Raw genomic sequence first — 22658 nt, forward strand, 5'->3', positions numbered from 1 at the left:
GCAAAACACACAATTTAAAACATATTTATTGCATTGCATGAGTAGCAAACCCTAATAAAACCTTATTGTAACAGCTTCTTTAACAAATGTCAGATACCTTCAGTATATCAAAATTATTTTTTAGCTGTGCTGCACTTCCTCCTGATCATATCTACCGGAGTGCATAGTTTACGAGATAGCATGTTTTGTGTGTTAGTTCCTCTTCCAGTATAGATTACATACAATGATAAAATTACAGTATATTAAAATAATTGTGAAGTAACTGTTCAATGTAATATGTGTGTAACACTATGCCCATATGTCACCAACTCCAAATGAAAGGACACAGGGCAGCCATAAAGGTATATTTGACTTATTTACCTACTATTAGAGATGGTCTGACAAAGCCGACAAAGTCAAATTCATTCCGAATTTCATGAAAAAGTTTGATTCGGAACGAATCCGAATTTCCTCGCAGTTCATGGTAATGAATCGCTTCATTCACCATTTTGTGCGGGCCAGGGGGCTAAAATGGCTGTTACACATGTGAGGACATGGGGCAAGGAAGTCTGGGAAGGTGGGTAGGCGGGATCACCCTGAATCACATAGTGTAGAATCAAAGGCGAATGACCAGGGAGTCAGGAGTTTGTCTGGCGCAGAGAGGAACCATCAGACAGCCAAGTAAAATCAATGGATTTATTAGATGCAACACGTTTCGCTGCGCATGCGCAGCTTCATCAGGCATGATGCCTGATGAAGCTGCGCATGCGCAGCGAAACGCGTTGCATCTAATAAATCCATTGATTTTACTTGGCTGTCTGATGGTTCCTCTCTGCGCCAGACAAACTCCTGACTCCCTGGTCATTCGCCTTTGATTCTACACTTACCCAGGAGGGCTGCAGTGGACCTGCTTTCATATCTCTTCTGCTCTTAACCTTGTTGTGTGTGGGCGCACAACCAACTTCGGTAAGCGGCTTGGGAATCACCTTCCCCTACCCCCACCTGCAAGATCTACTGATCCCGAACATGAGACGCCTTCCTTCCTTTCTCTGAATCACATAGTGGCATGCAGCCTATCAGCAGCCAGCCAGCCCTGTGATGTCACAGCCCTATATATTTGGCGGCCATTGCCGAAGACGGGCATTTCCTGTTTTGCTGAGAGGACAGAGACAGTGTGTGCACACTAATCAGCGTTACTGACAATACAGATCTTTACAGCAGCAAATCCATTCACCTCAAGCCCGCATTCATTCTGGCTACAGAGAGAGCAGACACTGTGTGGTCACTAATCAGCGTTACTGACAAAACAGATCAGCCAATTGAGTTCAGAACTGGGAGCAATCCCCATTCAAAGACTGCAAGCAACCATAGTGCAGGCAGGGACAGTTCAGAGAGAGTACGCTTTTTTCTGTTGCAATATGGGTTGCAATAATACCCCACTGTACTGGGGCGTATTACTCTAAAAAAAAAGGGAAATATATACGCACTCTGCAGTTCTAAGTTTTTTCTGGTTAAAGCTAATAGGGTGCAGTAAGTGTAAAAGCACTAAAATACTTACGCACTAGATTGTTATGCTTATTTCTGGTGCAGCCGTACTGGGGCATATTACTTTTAAAAAGTTACATATATATGCACTCTGCTGTTCTACAATTTTTCTGGTTAAAGCTAATAGGGTGCAGTAAGTGTAAAAGCACTAAAAGACTTACACACTAGATTGTTGAGCTTATCTCTGGTGCAACCATACTGGGGCGTATTACTCTAAAGAAAAGTGAAATATACATGCACTCCGCTGTTGTACGTGTTTTCTGTTTCAAGCATATAGTGGCCTGTTAGTGTAAAAGCAGGGATCTATACACACATTGAGTGTTCTGCAAGTTTCTGTTGCAGCCGTATAGGGGCATATTGCTCTATAGAAAAGTAACATATATACACACACCACTGTTCTACAAGAAGGTCAGGCAGAGAAGTGCCAGGCCATGCACAGAGGAGTGTCAGAGGCCTAAAGTTTTCAGGCGCAGGCATAGGTCGCAGCAGAGTAGATGCGTGTGGCAGCAGGATTCGCAGTGAGAAGTCTGAGCTTCCGATGTCAGCTAGCGGTCGTGTCTCGACCAGCAACCCAGCTGCCATCATTGATTGGTTAACTCGGTCACCCACTTCATCCCAAGTGACATCAAACACCCCCACCCCCAGTCAATGGCCCGGGAGCAGTCCCTGTACTCAAACTGCCTCTGTCCTATGCTGTTCCATCATGCAGAGAAGTATTGTATGCTATGGGCTATACAGCGAGGACAATCAACTAGAGGACAGTCAGCAGCTACTGCCCAGCCAAGATGTGGAGGAGACATCCGCCGCTTCCTTTGCGGGCCACTGGGTGAATGTGGTTCCTGCACAGCCAAACCAGCAACTTGGCCAGGTGACACCGCATCCGCTTCCACGCTCTCGCACACTGTTGGTCCTGTGACAATGTCCAACTCTGCCTTCTCATCCTCCACCATGTCCTCAGCCTCCACTGCAAGGACAAGTCACAGTGCCACTTCAGCAAGTGAGTAGGGCGCGGCAGTGTCATGCTGTTCTTCACCTGGTTTGCCTTGTCGAACGGAATCACACAGGGGAGGAACTGATCAAAGTGATTAATCAAGAAATCAAATCATGGTTTTATTCACAACAACTGAAAATGGGATCCATGCTGACCGACAATGGGAAGAACATCTTGTATGCGCTGCGTCAAGGAAGCCTGAGCCATGCGCCCTGCAGGGCACACATGTTCAATCTGGTTGTCAGGCACTTCCTTAAAGGAGTACTCTGGTGCAGAGTATTCCTGCTCCGTCCTGCCCGGGCTGCAAAAAAAAATGAAAATAAACCATCTCTCACCTTCCTGGGTTCCCGCGGAGCGCCACTACAGCTGATCGGTCCTCCGGTCCATCTCCTTCATAATTCCGTGTGAACGAAGCATCACATGGCGCTCAGCCTATTGCCGGCCACCGCGATGTTCAGCCTCGGCCCATGATAGGCTGAGCGCCATGTGACGCTTCGTTCACACGGAAGTATGAAGGAGATGGACCATAGGACCGATCAGCTGTAGTGACGCTCCTCGGGAACCCAGGAAGGTGAGTGTTGGTTTATTTTCATTTTTTGTTTTGCAGCCCGGGCAGGACGGAGCAGGAATACTCTGCACCAGAGTACTCCTTTCAGTCTTCCACCCATCTGCAAGACATCCTAAAAATGTCCAGAAAACTTTGCATGCACTTCAGCCACTTGTACACCGCAAAGCACATCCTCCTTGAGCTGCAGCATCAGAACGGCATCCCCCAACATAGTCTGATATGCGACGTTTCCACCCGTTGGAATTCCACCCTCTGATTTGTTGGATTGACAATACGAACAGAGAGAGGCCATCAACGATTACTTGATGATCCAAGCGGATAGGGGTATTCCCCTGTGTAACTTCAATGTCAACCAGTGGCAGCTCATATGTGACACCTGCCGTTTTCTCAGACCCATTGAGGAAGCCACACTATTGGTCAGTCGCGAGGATTACAATGGCTGGTCAGGGCAATGGAGACATGGCGCCTACATCTCACGGCCGCATGAGCCCTGTGGGGGCTGAACTGGAAGAGGGGGACAGTGGAGCACAGGCAATGTGTAGTGAAATGGGTGGTTTTTATATTCGGTTCACAGAAGAGCAGGAGCAGGAGCAGCCAGAGGACCTACCGTGGCAGTATGCAGTGGAGATGGAGGCAGGGAGCCCCTCCGAGTCACTTACACAAATGGCACAATGCATGCTCAATTGCTTAGTGACTGCTGAATTGTCACCATTCAGCAGCAGGATGACTTCTGTCTCTCCACCCTGTTGGACCCTCGCTACCAGCACAAAATGGGGGCCTTTTTTACACCCACTGAGAGGGAAGACAAACTGACCTACTACAGAGACATTCTACTTAGGCAGTTGGCCGATGCCTATCTGCACCATCATCCCTCCTCTTGCAGGTCTGACTGGCAGGGCCCTCTGCATTCACATTCCACTGCCATGGCTGCTGGGGTGAGGTGGCAGGAGCAGTACCAGCTCCATCAGCAGCAGCCTGAGTCTACAGTCGCTGATGAGTAGCTTTCTTCACTCGCATAGTGAAGCAACCAATCAGCAGCAGCAGGTAGACCTAGGGCCGGACCTGAACCAGCAGGTGGTGGCATACTTGAACATGACCCTGCCAATCCACATTGAAGATCCACTGGACTTCTGGGCAGCCAAACTGGATTTGCGGCCGCAACTAGCAGAGTTTGCCCAGGAAAAGCTGTCCTGCTCGGCCAGTACTGTGGCATCAGAGCGGGGGCCATAGTAACCCCAAGGAGAACTCGCCTGTCCACAAATAATGTGGAGAGACTGACCTTTGTGAAGATGAATCAGGCTTGGATCAGCCAGGATTTCACTCCTCCAATGCTTGATGAATGAGACTATATTATTCATGGTGCCACACCAACACTTTGACAAAAGAGACCAGTTTCTTTTGCCTATCTGCCTCAGTTACTATTTTGATCCTGCCACCCTCCTGATGCCACACATCTGCTGCCAAGTGCTTCTTCTTTCACCCACCTTTGTCAACGGGTACTGGTATTGCCACCCACTGTCACTTTCAGGACTCCTGATTGCCCCCTCCAGGCTCTGTCATTGTGCCACCATATGATCTCGTCATGCTGCTGCCACCTCCAAGCTCTGTTATTGTGCCGCCCTATGGTCTCCGCATGCTGCTGCCACCTCCAGGCTCTGTCATTGTGCCGCTCTGTGGCCTACATAGGCTGCCGCCACCTCCGGGCTCTGTCATTGTGCCGCCCTATGGTCTCCTCATGCTGCTGCCACCTCCAGGCTCTGTCATTGTGTGGCCCAGCATCCTACTTAGGCTGCCGCCACCTCCAGGCTCTGTCATTGGGCCGCCATATGGTCTCATCATGCTGCTGCCACCTCCAGGCTCTGTCATTGTGCTACTCTGCAGCCTACATAGGCTGCCACCACTTTCAGGCTGTGTCATTGTACCTCCCTATGGTCTGCTCATGCTGCTGCCACCTCCAGGCTCTGTCATTGTGCCGCCCTATGGTCTTGTCATGCTGCTGCCACCTCCAGGCTCTCTCATTGTGCCGCTCTGTGGCCTACATAGGCTGCCGCCACTTCCAGGCTCTGTCATTGTGCTTCCATATGGTCTCCTCATGCTGCTGCCACCTCCAGGCTCTGTCATCGTGTGGCCCGGCATCCTACATAGGCTGCCGCAACCTCCAGGCTCTGTCATTGTGCTGCCATATGGTCTCCTCATGCTGCCGTCACCTCCAGGCTCTGTCATTGTGCCGCCCTATGGTCTTGTCATGCTGCTACCACCTCCGGCTCTGTCATTGTGCAACACTGGGGCCTATATAGGCTGCCACCACCTCCAGGCTCTGTCATTTTGCAGCTCTGTGGCCTACAAAGACTGGTGCCACCTCCAGGCTCTGTCATTGTGCCGCCATATGGTCTCATCCTGCTGCTGCCACCTCCAGGCTCTGTCATTGTGCCGCTCTGCGTCCTACATAGGCTGCTGCCACCTCCAGGCTCTGTCATTATGCCGCCCTATGGTCCCGTCCTGCTGCTGCCACCTCCAGGCTCTGTCATTGTGCCATCAAATGGTCTCCACATGCTGCTGCCACCTCCAGGCTCTGCCATTGTGCCGATTTGTGGCCTACATAGGCTGCTGCCACCTCCAGGCTCTGTTATTGTGCCGCCATATGGTCTCATCCTGCCACTGCCACCTCCAGGCTCAGTCATTGTGCCGCTCTGCGTCCCACATAGGCTGCTGCCACCTCCAGGCTCTGTCATTATGCCACCCTATGGTCTTGTCCTGCTGCTGCCACCTCCAGGCTTTGTCATTGTGCCGTCATATGGTCTGCTCATGCTGCTGCCACCTCCAGGCTCTGTCATTGTGCCACCCTATGGTCTTGTCATGCTGCTGCCACCTCCAGGCTTTGTCATTGTGCCACCCTATGGTCTACTTATGATGCTGCCACCTCCAGGCTCTGTCATTGTGCCACTCTGCGGCCTTCATAAGCTGCCACCACCTCCAGGATCTGTCATTGTGCCGCCATATGGTCTGGTCATGCTGCTGCCACCTACAGGCTCTGTCATTGTACTGCTCTGCGGCAGGGATTCTAATAGCGATACCTGTAAGCTGCATGTCATATTATTTCACTACCCCAGCACACTCCCTACGCGTGTTACGACAAGGCAAAGGGTTCTACACCACTATTGAGGCTCTATGTAGCCTGGAAATAGCTATTTTAACCCCTTAAGAACCCAGCCAATTTTCACTGTAGGACACTGCCATTTTTTGCACTGGGCCTACATAGGCTGCCGCCACCTCCAGGCTCTGTCATTTTGCCGCTCTGTGGCCTACAAAAACTGGTGCCACCTCCAGGCTCTGTCATTGTGCCGCCATATGGTCTCATCCTGCCGCTGCCACCTCCAGGCTCTGTCATTGTGCCGCTCTGTGTCCTACATAGGCCGCTGCCACCTCCTAGCATTTTTTTTTTACTTTGAAGCTCTCTGCTTACAAGGAAAATTAATCTCCCAAATAAATTATATATTTATTCACATATACAATATGCCTACTTTATGTCTGCATCATAAAGTTGACATGTTTTTACTTTTGGAAGACACCAGAGGGCTTCAAAGTATAGCAGCAATTTTCCAATTTTTCACATTTTCAAAATCGAAATTTTTCAGGGACCAGTTCTGTTTTGAAGGGGATTTGAAGGGCCTTCTTATTAGAAATAGCCCACAAATGACCCCATTATAAAAACTGCACCCCTCAAAGTATTCAAAATGACATTCAAAAGGTTTGTTAACCCTTTAGGTGTTTCACAGGAATAGCAGCAAATTGAAGGAGAAAATTCAAAATCTTCATTTTTTACACTCGCATGTTATTGAATTTTTACAAGGGGTAAAAAGAGAGAATTCTTCCTAAAATGTGTAACCCAATTTCTCTCGAGTAAGAAAATACCTCATATGTGTATGTCAAGTGTTCGACAGGTGCAGTAGAGGGCTCAGAAGGGAAGGAGCGACAGTGGCATTTTGGAGAGTGAGTTTTTCTGAAATGGTTTTTGGGGGGCATGTCACATTTAGGAAGCCCCTATGGAGCCAGAACAGCAAAAAAAAAAAAAAAAACACATGGAATACTATTTTGGAAACTACACCCCTCAAGGCACGTAACAAGGGGTCCAGTGAGCCTTAACACCCCACAGGTGTTTGATGACTTTTCGTTAAAGTTGGAAACTATTTTATTTATTTTTTTCACTAAAATGCTGGTTTTCCCTCAATTAAAATTTTTTGCAAGGGATAATAGGACAAAATGCCCCCCACAATTTGTAACCCCATCTCTTATGAGTATGGAAATACCCCATGTTAGGACTTAAAGTGCTTTGCTGGCAAACTACAATGCTCAGAAGAGAAGGAGTCACATTTAGCTTTTTAAAAGAAAATTTTGCTGGAATGGTTTTTTGGGGGCATGTCCCATTTAGGAAGCCACTATGGTGCCAGGAAAGCAAAAAAAAAAAAAAAAACACATGGCATACTATTTCGGAAACTACACCCCTCAAGGCACGTAACAAGGGATTCAGTGAGCCTTAACACCTCACAGGTGTTTGACGACTTTTCGTTAAAGTTGGATGTGTAAATGGTTTTTTTTTTTCACTAAAATGCTAGTTTTCCCTCAAATAAATTTTTTTTACAAGGGGTAATAGGACAAAATGCACCCCAAAATTTGTAACCCCATCTCTTCTGAGTGTGGAAATAGGAGCGCCATTGAGCTTTTGGGGAAAAAAAATTGTTTGGAATGGAAGTCAGGGGCCATGTGCGTTTACAAAGCCCCCCGTGGTACCAGAACAGTGGACCCCCCCCACATGTGACCCCATTTTGGAAACTACACCCTTCACAGAATTTAATAAGGGGTGCAGTGAGTATTTACACCCCACTGGCGTATGACAGATCTTTGGAACAGTGATTCTAAAAGCAGATGAGAAGGCGCTCCATAGGGTAATACCACCGGAGATGGGGGGGAGGGGAGAGTGAAATCTAATTGTAACTGCTAACCCTGGGTGGTTGGGTAACAGCATACTCAACAATGGAAAACGCTGGGATACAATGGTCCGTCTGCAGCCCTCCTGGTGTGGAATCCACAACATGTGTATACAAGAGAAAGCTTCAGTGATAGGAGCAGGAGTACATCGGCGCTGAACGGACCCAGGACACGGCAAGGTAGGAAGGTAAAATCCAATTTATTCGATGCAACAATTTTGCATTCCTACCTTGCCATGTCCTGGGTCCGTTCAGCGCCGATGTACTCCTGCTCCTTTCGTTGAAGCTTTCCCTTTGGAACAGTGGGCTGTGCAAATGAAAAATTAAATTTTTCATTTTCACGGACCACTGTTCCAAAAATCTGTCAGACACCTGTGGGGCGTAAATGCTCACTGTACCCCTTATTACATTACGTGAGGGGTGTAGTTTCCAAAATGGGGTCACATGTGGGTATTTCTTTTTTTGCGTTTATGTCAGAACTGCTGTAAAATCAGCCACCCCTCTGCAAATCACCAATTTAGACCTCAAATGCACATAGTGCGCTCTCACTCCTGAGCCTTGTTGTCGCCCGCAGAGCATTTTACGCCCACAAATTTTGGGGGTCTTTTTTTTCCTTTTACCGCTTGTGAAAATAAAAAGTATGGGGCAACACCAGCATGTTAGTGTAAAATGTTTTATTTTTTTACACTAACAAGCTGGTGAAGCCCCCAACTTTTCCTTTTCATAAGGGGTAAAAGGAGAAAAAGCCCCCCAAAATTTGTAGTTCAATTTTTCCCGAGTACAGAAATACCCCATATGTGGCCCTAAACTGTTTACTCGAAATACGACAGGGCTCCAAAGTGAGAAAGCTCCATGCGCATTTGAGGACTAAATTAGGGATTGCATAGGGGTGGACATAGGGGTATTCTATGCCAGTGATTCCTAAACAGAGTGCCTCCAGCTGTTGCTAAATTCCCAGCATGCCTGGACACTTAGTGACTGTCCGGAAACACTGAGAGTTGTTGTTTTGCAACAGCTGGAGGCTCCATTTTGGAAACACTGCCATGCAATACGTTTTTAATTTTTATTGGGGGAGACAGTGTATGGGGGTGTATATGTTGTGTTTTATCCTTTATTATGTGTTAGTGTAGTGTAGTGTTTTAAGGGTACATTCACACTGGCAGGTTACGGTGAGTTTCCCGCTAGGAGTTTGCGCTGCTGCGAAAAATTTGCCGCAGCCCAAACTTGAAGCAGGAAACTTACTGTAAACCTGCCCGTGTGAATGTACCCTGTACGTTCACCCGGGGGGGCAAACCTCCAGCTGTTTCAAAACTACAACTCCCAGCATGTACTGACAGACCGTGCATGCTGGGAGTTGTACATTTGCAACAGCTGGAGGATCACTGGTTGGAAAACTTTCGGTTAGGTTCTGTTACCTAACTCAGTATTTCCCAACCAGTGTGCCTCCAGCTGTTGTACAACTACAACTTCCAGCATGTATTGATCGCCGAAGGGCATGCTGGGAGATGTAGTTATGCAATAGCTGGATGTACGCAACTACAACTCCCAGCATGCCGAGACAGCAGTTAGGGCATGGTGGGATTTGCAGTTTTGCAACATCTGGAGGGCTACAGTTTTAGAGAACACTGCAAAGTGATCTCCAAACTGTGGTCCTCCAGCTGTTGCAAAACTACAAATCCCAGCATGCCCAGACAGCAAACAGCTTTTTGGGATGCTAGGAGTTGTAGTTTTGCAAGATCTGGAGGAATACAGTTTAGAGATCACTGTATAGTGGTCTCTAACTGTAACCCTCCAGCTGTTGCAAAACTACATATTCCAGCATGCCCAAACAGCTGTCTGGGCATGCTAGGAGTTGTAGTTTTGCAACATTTGGAGGGCTACAGTTAGAGACCACTGTTTAATGGTCTCAAACTGTACCCTCCAGATGTTGCTAGGCAACTCACCGGCTTCCGTCGGATCCAGCCGCACGTCATCGCTGCCCGACGATCTCTGTTGCCCGCTGCATCGCCTCCGACGCCAGCCCGGATCAGTAAGTGGATCTTCAGCACTGGTCCTCTGTTGTTTCCCCGTTCTCCCCCGCCTATTGTGGGTGGGCAAGACGAGGAAAACGAAAGTTAAAGGCCCCCCCCCCCCCCGCCCCCGATCTGCCATTGGTGGTTGCGTCTAGACCACCAATAGCAGGGATATGAGGGGTGGCACCCCTACCACCTCACTCCTATGCCTTCAGGGGGATCGTGGGTGTCTTAGACAACCGCGATCCCCCTTATATTCCGGGTCACCGGGTTACCATAGACCCGTAATGACCCGGAATTGCGCATGGGTCCTTAAGGGGTTAATAGAAATTTGCTGCAAATAAATTCAGATCAAACCAAATTTTTTCAGAAAATTCGGTGAATAGGCTGAATCGAATTTTTAAAAAATTCGCCCATCTCTACCTACTGTATCTAGTTGTTTTTTTTCCAGTCGGTTTGTGTTCGAATCTCTTTCTTATGAAGCATCAAGCAATAATAATCCCACAATAAAAGAAATTTGAAAACCCTTTTTCATAATGCATACTTAAAAGGCTCTTTTAATTTTCTCCTAGTAGGACTCCTTCACACGTGTTGGGAATGCACATGCTGGATAAGTAATGCGGCCACATTACTTAAATACCGCAAAAGCACAGGAGTAAATTATTGTGTTTTTACTTGTGGTTTTGCCATGATCAGATTTTGAAATGAAATGTTCCTAGAACTGTTCCTATAGAGCTCTGAATTGTAGTTTCTCTTGTGAGAATTGGAATAGCAGATTTCCATTTACTTTGTTTTCAAAACAAACCGGATGCACTGTAGATTTATATCTGTTTAAGCTAAGAGTAAAACTCCATAGCAACCCAATACAGAGCAGCTTTCATTTCATGTTGCTATGAGTAACAAAGATTGTTTAGCTTTTAAAGAGTTCTCATATTAATGTGTAGCAGCAGGGTCCAAAATAACACAATACACAAATAAATTTGGACCTGACTCCAGTAAAAGTAATTTCTGGAAAACCCATGAAAGTATATGAAAAACATGACTGTTCACATTCCTGCAATGTCTCCAAGTCTTGTCCACTCTATGGTGAGAATTTATCATTGCATTTGGATATCTTTTTGTGTTGTGAAGAGTTGCATATTTGTCGCAGGGTGCATTTTAGATGTTTTTCTTGCGACTTTTCAACATCCATACTTTCGCACAGTTTGTATCTACTTGTCGCAATCTTTTTTTTGACGGATGCAGTGGACATTGATTTTTCAACTGCCACATAAAATAAAAGTTGCAAAAAATTGCGCAACAGGCAAATGACAGGAACACCTTATATTTGTGGATGCACGGGTATAACCCATCTGGTCTTGATACTGTGTTTACATTTACAAAAAAATCAGGTGTACTCAACTCAGTAGGGACTCATTAGGGTTACGGGTTGAACTTGATGGACTCTGGTCTTTTTTCAACCTTATGAACTATGTTACTATGTAACAACATACCGCATATATATTTACATATATATATATATATATATATATATATATATATATATATATATATAGATAGATAAACTACTGAGAAGGCAGCAGCACATTTTTAACATTATTATTTCTATTGGTCCTAACACTCCTGTTACTACTATATATATTTGGCAGGAGTACATTGTAAATTGAATAGCAATGCATGCAGGCCACAGCAGTTAACCTTTAAATGTCTTAGATACCAAAAAAAAAAAAAAAACAACAGCCTGCACCTACCCCTCGTACTGGGCTTGTCCCAGTCTTCTATTTGTATCTGGACCCTGAGTGATAAAAATCTGTAAAAGCAGGAGAAAAGAAACATACTACAGTTCCAATCCAGTATATTTGAAGAGTATAAGAGCTGTTCTGATAATGCTTCCTTGTTGCATGATACCAATACATTATTTATGTCTGCACTTAGATTCAAATATTTTATACATTTTTTTCAGATATACAATATGTTGTTATTGGAGCCTGTTTGGGAACAATTTTTGCTGTAGCCTTTATCGCTATTAAATTGTACATGATAAAAAAGCACATGTTGGATAACAACTGTACAGGTGAGAATAATAAAATAGTGTTCAAACCAAATAATAGCTTCCAAGAACTGATAACCAGGTTGTATTTCTATTCCTTAACCTTACAGAATCTGAATCTTTTCAACTAAAGACAAGGTAAGAAAATATGACATGGCTTATATTAACAGATCCTGTCCTGGGGAAGAAGTAAAAAGCTAGAATATTGTATGATTGTATGCCACATCCGGTGAATTCAGAGTGGCAGCACTGTTGCAAAAGGAACACACCCCAAGGCATATTTGCCCTTTCCCCAAACACACAAACATTTGAATAAATAATAATGTTATATCAGGAACGTATATCCCCTCCACGCAATGATATTTGTTCCATACTGTTACTGAATAAAACATACTTTAACGGACCAATATAGCCAATAATACAACTTTACAAGGTCTAAATAATACTGCCACACCATGCCACTACCATTAAAGGGTACGTCTAATCAAATAAACTTTTGATATATTTTAGATTAATGAATGTTGAATAACTTTCCAATAGCATGTTAATGAAAAATATGCTTCTTTCTTTTGTATTATTCCTGATCAGTCCTGTTAGCAGGCATTTCTGACTCATGCTGGAGTCCTAAACACTCAGAGCTGCCAGCCTGCTTTGTTCACAGCGAAACAGGCTGTGAACAAAGCTGGCTGGCTGCTCTGAGCGTTCTCCTTTGTGAACAAAGCAGACTGGCAGCTCGTAGTGTTTAGGACTCCAGCATGAGTCTGAAATGCTTGCTGCCAGGACTGGTAGGGAGACCCCTAGTGGTCATTTCTTCAAAGTGGAAAATTAAATAGAAAGAAGCATATTTTTTTAATAAGATGCAATTGTAAAGTTATTCTGCATACATTAATCTATAATACATCAAAAGTTTTTTTAACTTAAAGGGGTACTCCATTGGAAAAAAAAATTTTTAAAGCCACTGGTGCAAGAAAGTTAAACCGATTTATAAATTACTCCTATTTAAAAATCTTTATCCTTCTAGTACTTATCAGCTGCTGTATACCGAGGAAGTTCTTTTCTTTTTAAATTTCTGTTCTGTCTGACCACAGTGCTTTCTGCTGACACCTCTGTCCATGTCAGGAACTGTCTGGAGCAGGAGAGGTTTGCTAAGGGGATTTGTACCTGCTCTGGGCAGTTCCTGACATGGACAGAGTTGTCAGCAGAGAGCATTGTGGTCAGACAGAAAATACATTTGAAAAGAACTTCATGTGGAGCATACAGCAGCCGATAAGTACTGGAATGATTAAGATTTTTAAATAGAAGTAATTTACAAATCTGTTTAACTTTCTGGAACCAGTTGATGTTCAAAATGGTTTTGTCCTCTAGAGTACCGCTTTAATATTATTAACTCAATGTTGCTGAATACAAAGAAACATAATATTTACAAAGATCAATATTACCTACATACAGAAAGCATACATTGGTAGATACTAGTTCTACACAGATGCCCTGCAGATTGTAAGGGTAAATACAGGTGAATTTTTCAGTCCAATTATTTTTAAGCACCTCTCCTTCTTTTTACAAACCTCACTAGGCTGCTGATACCCCTAACTGTGTGCCCTTTGCAAACATATTTACCTCTTTTATTGTAGGACAGTTCCCTGAAATGCTGTATGATAAAATGTGCCTCACAAAGTAATTGTGGTACCTTTTGTACCCCATATAGTAATAGTATGCAAGTACCCTTTACAGTAATAGTGTTAAAGGGGTACAACGGTGAAAAAAAAATGTTTTCATATCAACTTGCACCAGAAAGTTATACAGATTTGATAATGACTTCTATATAAAAATCTTTAGCCTTCCGGCACTTATTAACAGCTGTATACTACAGAGAAAATTGTGTAGTTTTTCTGCTGCCTCCTCTGTCCGTGCCAGGAAGTGCCCAAAGCATGAGAGGTTTGCTATGGGAATTTGCTTCTACTCTGGGAAGTTCCTGACACAAAGAGAGGTGTCAGCAGAGAGCAATGTGGTCAGACAGGAAAGAACTACACAATTTTCTCTGGAGCATACAGCACCTGATAAGTACTGGAAGGCTAAATATTTTTAAATAGAAGTAATTTACCAATCTGTATATCTTTCTGGCACCAGTTGATTTGACAGCATTTGTTTTCCACCGGAGTACCCCTTTAACCCCTTAAGGACTCAGCCCATTTTGGCCTTAAGGACTCAGACAATTTAATTTTTACATTTTCATTTTTTCCTCCTCGCCTTCTAAAAATCATAACTCTTTTATATTTTCATCCACAGACTAGTATGAGGGCTTGTTTTTTGCACGACCAGTTGTCCTTTGTAATGACATCACTCATTATATCATAAAATGTATGGCGCAACCAAAAAACACTATTTTTGTGGGGAAATTAAAACGAAAAACGCAATTTTGCTAATTTTGGAAGGTTTTGTTTTCACGCCGTACAATTTCTGGTAAAAATGACGTGTGTTCTTTATTCTGAGGGTCAATACGATTAAAATGATACCCATTATTATATACTTTTATATTATTGTTGCGCTTAAAAAAAATCACAAACTTTTTAACCAAATTAGTACATTTATAATCCCTTTATTTTGATGACCTCTAACTTTTTTATTTTTCCGTATAAGCGGCGGTATGGGGGCTCATTTTTTGCGCCATGATCTGTACTTTTTTTTGATACCACATTTGCATATAAAAAACTTTTAATACATTTTTTTATAATTTTTTTTTTTTATAAAATGTATTAAAAAAGTAGGAATTTTTGCTATGAGAATACTTAGCAGCGCGGTGTGTGAGTCCTGATCACGGGGATCTGGACACACACCGCTCTGCTAAGTGTCCCTTACCCGTCCCCCGGCGTCACTTACCTGGCCATGCGGTGTCCCGAGCGGTCCCGGCGCGAGCGGCGTCCTCCAGGCGGTCCCGGCGGTTATGCGTCCCGGCGATGAGTTTCCAGCAGCAGGGCGGCATCTTCATTGGCAGCAGTGAGATCGCCGTAAAGCGATCTCACCCCTGCCTCTGGGAGTTTCAAAGCTGCAACTCCCAGCATGTCCAAACAGCCCTTGGCTTTCTGTGCATGCTGGGAGTCGTAGTTTTGCAACATCTGGAGGTCCACAGTTTGGAGACCACTGTATAATGGTCTCCAATCTGTGCTCTTCCAGATGTTGCAAAACTACAAATCTCAGCATGCTTAGTCTGTTCAGGCATGCTGGGAGTTGTAGTTCTGTAACATCTGGAAGAGCACAGATTGGAGACCATTATACAGTGGTCTCCAAACTGTGGACCTCCAGATGTTGCAAAACTACAACTCCCAGCATACCAGACTACCCAAGCATGCTGGAAGTTGTAGTTTGGCAACATCTAATCCTTCAGATATTGCCAAACTACAACTTCCAGCATGCCTGGGCAGTCTGGGCATGCTGGGAGTTGTAGTTTTGCAACAAATGGAGGCACACTAGTTGGGAAACATTGTCCGTTTCCTAACTCAGTATTTCCCAACCCGTGTGCCTCCAGCTGTTGCAAAACTATAACTCCCAGCATGCACGGACAGACCATGCATGCTGAGAGTTGTAGTTTTGCAACAGCTGGAGGCACCCTGGTTTGGAAACGCTAAGTTAAGTAATACACTTTCAAGTGTTTTGCAACCAGTGTGCCTTCAGCTGTTACATAACTACAACCCCCAGCATTCACGGACAGCCAAAGGGCATGCTGGGAGTTGTAGCAGTATGCCTCTAGCTGTTGCATAACTACAAGTCCCAGCATGCCCTTCTGCTGTCACTGCATGCTGAAGGCACACTGGTTGCGAAACACCAGTTTATTATATAACTCCGTGTTTCGCAACCAGTGTGCCTCCAGCTGTTGCATAACTACAACTCCCAGCATGCACGGACAGCTAAAGGGCATGCTGGGAGTTGTAGTTTTGCAACAGCTGGATGTTTGCCCCTCCCCCCAATGTGAATGTACAGGGTATACTCACATGGGCAGAGGTTTATGCTGCAAGTTTGAGATGGCGCAAACAGGGACAGAGGTGAGTGCTGCAAGTTTGAGATGGCGCAAATTTTGCGCTGCAGCTCAAACTCCCAGCAGCAAACTTGCTGTGAACCTCTGCCCATGTGACTGTACCCTAAAAACACTACACTAAACTTACACTAACCTAAAATAAAAAGTAAAAAACACTACATATACACATACCCCTACACAGCCCCCCTCCCCTCCCCAATAAAAATGAAAAACGTCTGGTACGCCACTGTTTCCAAAACGGAGCCTCCAGCTGTTGCAAAACAACAACTCCCAGTATTGCCAGACAGCCATTGACTGTCCAGGCATGCTGGGAGTTTTGCAACAGCTGGAGGCACCCTGTTTGGGAATCACTGACGTACAATACCCCTATGTCCACCCCTATGCAATCCCTAATTTAGGCCTCAAATGCGCATGGCGCTCTCTCACTTTGGAGCCCTGTCGTATTTCAGGGCAACAGTTTTGGGACACATATGGGGTATTTCCGTACTCGAGAGAAATTACCTAACAAATTTTGGGGGGCTTTTTCTTCTTTAACCCCTATGAAAAGGTGAAGTTGGGGTCTACACCAGCATATTAGTGTATAAAAATAAAAAATTTTACACTGACATGCTGGTGTTGCCGCATACTTTTCATTTTCACAAGAGGTAAAAGGGAAAAAAGACCCCCAAAATTTGTAACGCAATTTCTCCCGAGTACGGAGATACCCCATATGTGGACGTAAAATGCTCTGGGGACGCACAACAAAGCTCAGAAGGGAGAGTGCGCCATGTACATTTGAGGTGGTTTGCACAGGGGTGACTGATTGTTACAGCAGTTCTGACATAAACTCAAAACAATAAATATCCACATGTGACCCCATTTTGGAAACTACACCCCTCATGGAATTTAATAAGGGGTGCAGTGAGCATTTACACCCCACTGGTGTATGACAGATTTTTGGAACAGTGGTCTGTGAAAATGAAAAATACAATTTTTCATTTGCACAGTCCGCTGTTTCAAATATCTGTCAAACGCCAGTGGGGTGTAAATGCTCACTGCACCCCTTATTAAATTCCATGAGGGGTGTAGTTTCCAAAATGGGGTCACATGTAGGGGGTCTACTGTTCTGGCACCATAGGGGCTTCCTAAATGGGACATGCCCCCAAAAGCCATTTCAGAAAAACTCACTCTCCAAAATCCCACTGTCGCTCCTTCCCTTCTGAGCCCTCTACTGCGCCCGCCGAACACTTTACATACACATATGAGGTGTTTACTTACTTGAGAGAAATTGGGTTACAAATTTTAGGGTGATTTCTCTCCTTTTACCCCTTGTAAAAATAAAAAAAATTGGGTCTACAAGAACATGCCAGTGTAAAAAAGTACGATTTTGAAAATCTTGAGAAAAATTGGAAAATTGCTGATAAACTTTGAAGCCCTCTGGTGTCTTCCAAAAGTAAAAACACGTACATTTTTTGATGCAAACATAAAGTGGACATATTGTATATGTGAATCAATATGTAATTTATTTGGAATATCCATTTTCCTTACAAGCAGAGAGTGTCAAAGTTCGAAAAATGCAACATTTTCAAAGTTTTCATGACATTTTTAGATTTTTTACCAAGATAGGATGCAAATATCAGTGACATTTTACCAATAACATAAAGTAGAATATGTCACGAAAAAACAATCTCAGAATCAGAATGATAGGTAAAAGCATCCCAGAGTTATTAATGCTTAAAGTAACAGTGGTCAGATGTGCAAAAAATGCCCAGGTCCTGTGGGCTGGGTCGTGAAGGGGTTAAGAGGTGATGAGGTCATCTCGCAGTTCACAGGAGGTCAGCTGTCCCAGGACTGACTTCCTCTGACATACATTAAGCCATATAACTTTCTGTGGCCTCAGAAAAATAAAATAAGAAATCTGATTGGTTGCTATGGGCAACTGGTCACCTTTTCCTCTGCACGGGTTTTGATAAATTTCCCCATTTTTTTTTGCAACATTGATGCAGTTACAATTAGTTGCAGTTCAGATTTCTTGTACTGAACTTATAATAATTTAAGTTTTCTTTGTGTGCTAACCAGTTAACTGTATAGATGCCATAATCAATTATGTTCACAACATCTATACAAATACAGTGATCCCTCAACTTACAATGGCCTCAACATACAATAGTTTCAATATACAATGGTCTTTTCTGGACTACGGTAACTTGAAACCAGACGCAGCATACAATGCTATGGACAGTCCAGATGTGTGAAACGTGGAAATGGCTGGAGGAACCGACCAATCAGAATAGGCATTCACTGGTAAAACCCCTGTATTACTGAAGGGTATGCACTGAATTCCTGTCTGGTAGCACCCCCTACAGTATAGGGAGGTATTACATGTTCTGTACTACTCTTAATCTATGCCACAGTTAGCTGCTCCTTTGGACACCAAGTAAGGGCGACTCCATTACTTTTTTAGGACATTGCGTGTACTGTACAGGACCCTGAAGAAGCTCCTGTCCTCTACATAGACAGTCTATAGCTTCAGCTTCCAGTAGCTCTTTCTTACTTTTATATGTAAGGACTTGCTTTATCTCTATTAGTTATCTACATATATTTCTTAACTCCTCACGTTTTTCTATTTTTGGATGACATTTTGGTGGCTTCACAACCAATTACCAGGTTTCCATAGAATTCTGGTCTCAACATACAATGATTTCAACATACAATGGTTGTCCTGGAACCAATTAATATTGAAACTGTATATTGTAAGTCATTGGTGGTTTTACCAGTAACATAAAATAAACATGTGAGTTTTATCATATAGTAGTTAAAAATAACTTCTCCATAAAATTGCATTGTTTTCTTTTCTTCTTTATTTTTAATTTCATGCCCCAAAGTTGTTTGTTTTTGTTTTGTTTTGTTTTTTCTACGCAATACATCATTTGGAAAAATGAAGGATGCCATTAAAAATTGTCGTGGAAAAAAATAAAGTTAGGAGGAAAAAAATGTGTAAAATGTTAATTTTCTGGGTAGGGTAATGGGTAGGGAAGCCTCTATAGAAAAGCACCATGCTGTAGTGATAACAGCACAAAACTGTTTGCAGTCTCTGCACTGTGAGAACCTACGCTGGGTGTTTCCACACTCCCTTAAAAAAATTATAGGGAGATTTATCAAAACCTGTGTTGAGGAAGAGTGGTACTGTTGCCCATAGTTACCAAACAGACCGCTTTATTCATTTTTAGAAAAGGCCTCAGAAAAATGAAACAAGCAATCTGATTGGTTGCTACAGGCAACGGTTCCACTCTTCTTCTAGATAGATTTTGATAAATCACCCTCAATGTCCATGTATATTGCGACACGATGAGTCGATATTTACTTACAGCAGATCTTGGCCTTTTGACTAAAGTCACATTCAGCAGATCTGTTCTTATAACTGAGCAATAAAAATAGTTGCATCCACTTTGAGTGAGTTTTATCAAACCTTGATTAAAGGAACATTGGAGCAGTTGTCCATGGCAACCAATCATATTGGTGTCATTGATGTCATCAGTGTTACCCGCACTAACCTGTAGGTACAGGTGTGTGGTGGACTTAGAGTGGTGTGTGTGTAGACTTATGGGTGATGCAACTATAATAGGAGTTTGTGACGCCAGGAGTGTAAACCCGCCACAATCCAAGGATAAGTGGTTGTCTATGCCAAGCGCCATGTAAAGAATACCACAAATGCAAGGTTAGGGAAAACACTTGTGAACTTTACAGGAATTGCAGCAGGATAATACAAACAGAACAGTTCAAGTTTAGTGCAGTTTTGCTAGCGGATGCTGTAGGGAACCACAGTTGTTTATTGGCACTGTGGGACTTCTAGTCCTTTCCTCCTAAGTTGTGACTTGAATTGTCTGAACTTTAAATGGACAGACTTGACTGAGCTAGCCTTGACATTACTAGACTGGACTGACTGAGACTTGACTGGAATTAGGCTTGACTTCAATTGGGAGCTGACTATCCCTGACTCTTGTAACTTCACTGTGTGGAATACAATGTGGGTGCTTATCTGTGAACTTGTACAGACAGGAGTGGCCAGAGGATCAGAGGATCTTCACTCACTTTATGCATTGCTTTGGCTATGATGCCTATGATTCTTAGGCACTTGTCCCCAAAGATGACTTGAACTTGACAGAGGGATGACCTGGTTGGCGGGATCCTAATGAAGGAGGATGTCTCGCAGGAACTGGAATATTTGCAGAAGCTGGGTCTTTGGGATTGTCCTCATATGGTGAGGTACAGGTAACACAGCAGAGGTCTGGACTGGACCTCCACTCACACTCCTTTGAAGACTCACACTGGCTACTCACAACTAGCTCCTCCCCATATAGACAGACCTGGGGGAGCAGGGCAAGAGGCCCTGATTGGCCAAAGTGCACATGTGATTCCCAATGCATCCTCCTTCACAGTTACAGTTAAAACTTTCCTGACATTAAAAATATAAGTACATTTCACAAGAGAGAATATATTCAGAATAGATTACAAAAATACAAGATATTAAAACCTGTAGCTTTGGGCCAAAGAAGACACAACAAAGTGACATTCACCTGACAGGACAGGTGGCAAAGAGTGTTCCGCACCTGGACATCCCAGGTGTGTAGTGCAGTTGACACTGATGAGTGCCATTCTTAGGCTCCTTTCACACTATACTGTTGCTCCGTTACAAAGACTCATTACACTGTCCTGTTAAGAAAACCTAAGAAAACCCTTTAAAAAGTCTGTTTAAAAATACCATTCATGTTTGTGGGATTTTTTTATTATCTGTTCTCACCCGTTATAGCCCGTTATGACTAATGGATGTTATTTGTGACGGGAGAAAAAACCGTCACATGCACAATTTTTTCTCCCGTCACAAATAACGTTCATTAGTCATAACGGGTGAGAACAGATAATCAAAAAATCCCATAGACATGAATGGTTTTTTTTAACTGACATTTTCAAGTGTTTTCTTAGGTTTTCTTAAAGGGGTTATCCAGGAAAAAACTTTTTTTTAATGTATCAACTGGCTCCAGAAAGTTAAACAGATTTGTAAATTACTTCTATTAAAAAATCTTAATCCTTTCAGTACTTATGAGCTTCTGAAGTTAAGGTTGTTCTTTTCTGTCTAAGTGCTCTCTGATGACACGTGTCTCGGGAACCGCCCAGTTTAGAAGAGGTATTCTATGGGAATATGCTTCTAAACTGGGAGGTTCCCGAGACACGTGTCATCAGAGAGCACTTAGACAGAAAAGAACAACCTTAACTTCAGAAGCTCATAAGTACTGAAAGGATTAAGATTTTTTAATAGAAGTAATTTACAAATCTGTTTAACTTTCTGGAGGCAGTTGATATATCAAAAAAAGTTTTTTCCTGGATAACCCTTTTAACCCCTTAAGGACCAGGCCATTTTACACCTTAGCACCAGAGCGTTTTTTGAACATCTGACCACTGTCACTTTAAACATTAATAACTCTGGAATGCTTTTAGTTATCATTCTGATTCTGAGACAGTTTTTTCGTCACATATCCTACTTTATTTTGGTGGTAAATTTTCGGCGTTACTTTTTTCATCCTTTTTTGGCATGTCATGAAAATTTTGAAAATTTTGCATTTTTCTAACTTTGAAGCTCTCTGCTTGTAAGGAAAATGGATATTCCCAATACATTTTATTTTTATTCACAAATACAATATGTCCACAATATCATAAAATGGACATATTTTTGCTTTTGGAAAAAATTAGAGGGCTTCAAAGTAAAGCAGCAATTTTCAAAAATTTCATGAAAATTGCTAAATCTGAAGGGACAGATGTTACAGAACTAAAACTCCCAGCATGCCTGGGCAGTCTAGGCATGCTGAGAGTTGTAGTTTGGCAACATCTGGAGGGCTACCATTTGGGTACCACTGTAACAGTGGTCTCCAAACTGTGTTGCAAAACTACAAACAGATGTTGCAAAACTACAACTCCCAGCATGCCCAGACAGCCTTTGGCTGTCTGGGCATGCTGGGAGTTGCAGTTTGGCCTTCCTAGTGGTTGCCACAGTAAAGATCACTTTACTTTCACTTTCAATTCCCCCCTCCCCCACAGTAGTTTCCCTACCTGACCAAGGATCCAGCAGTCTCCAGCAACGATCGGGTCTCCAGGCATCTTCTCCTGCAGGTACCGACCTCCATCTTCTTCCCACGATCCCCTAGACATCCAGGGGTGGCCAGAACGGGGGGTTGCCATGGCAACCCACTGTCCTGCTCTGCCATTGGTCAGAATCAATTCTGACCAATGGCTGGGGATAGGAGGAAATCGCAGCATTGCGACTTCATTCCTACCCTTCAGGATGATCTGGGCTGTCAATGACAGGTCAGATCATCACAATTTTCTGGGTGATCGGGTCACCAGAGACCCGATCAGCCCGGAATAGGAGAAAATTGCATGTCTGAATTGACATGCGATTTTCTGCGATCGCCGACATGGGGAGGTCCCGGGACCCCCCTCGTCATTTGCACGGCCAGAACGTCC

General features: G+C 43.7%; 1 long non-coding RNA gene across 3 annotated transcripts in view; it reads right to left on the reverse strand.

Annotated features, from left to right (window-relative positions):
- The window catches only part of LOC130282715 (uncharacterized), a 37243-nt gene extending 14871 nt beyond the window's left edge, over positions 1-22372 (reverse strand). The window contains exons 1-2 of one of the 3 annotated variants that reach the window (XR_008846495.1): positions 22245-22335; positions 11832-11890 (exon numbers count right to left, since the gene is read on the reverse strand). This is a non-coding gene — a long non-coding RNA (uncharacterized LOC130282715). Of the gene's footprint in view, positions 1-11831; positions 11891-22244 lie in introns of all 3 variants that reach the window. The other 2 variants (XR_008846493.1, XR_008846494.1) reach the window with 2 other exon arrangements.
- Between the last annotated feature and the right edge of the window lie 286 nt (positions 22373-22658).

Source organism: Hyla sarda, chromosome 7, assembly GCF_029499605.1.
Source record: "Hyla sarda isolate aHylSar1 chromosome 7, aHylSar1.hap1, whole genome shotgun sequence".
Taxonomy (NCBI): Eukaryota; Metazoa; Chordata; class Amphibia; order Anura; family Hylidae; genus Hyla; species Hyla sarda.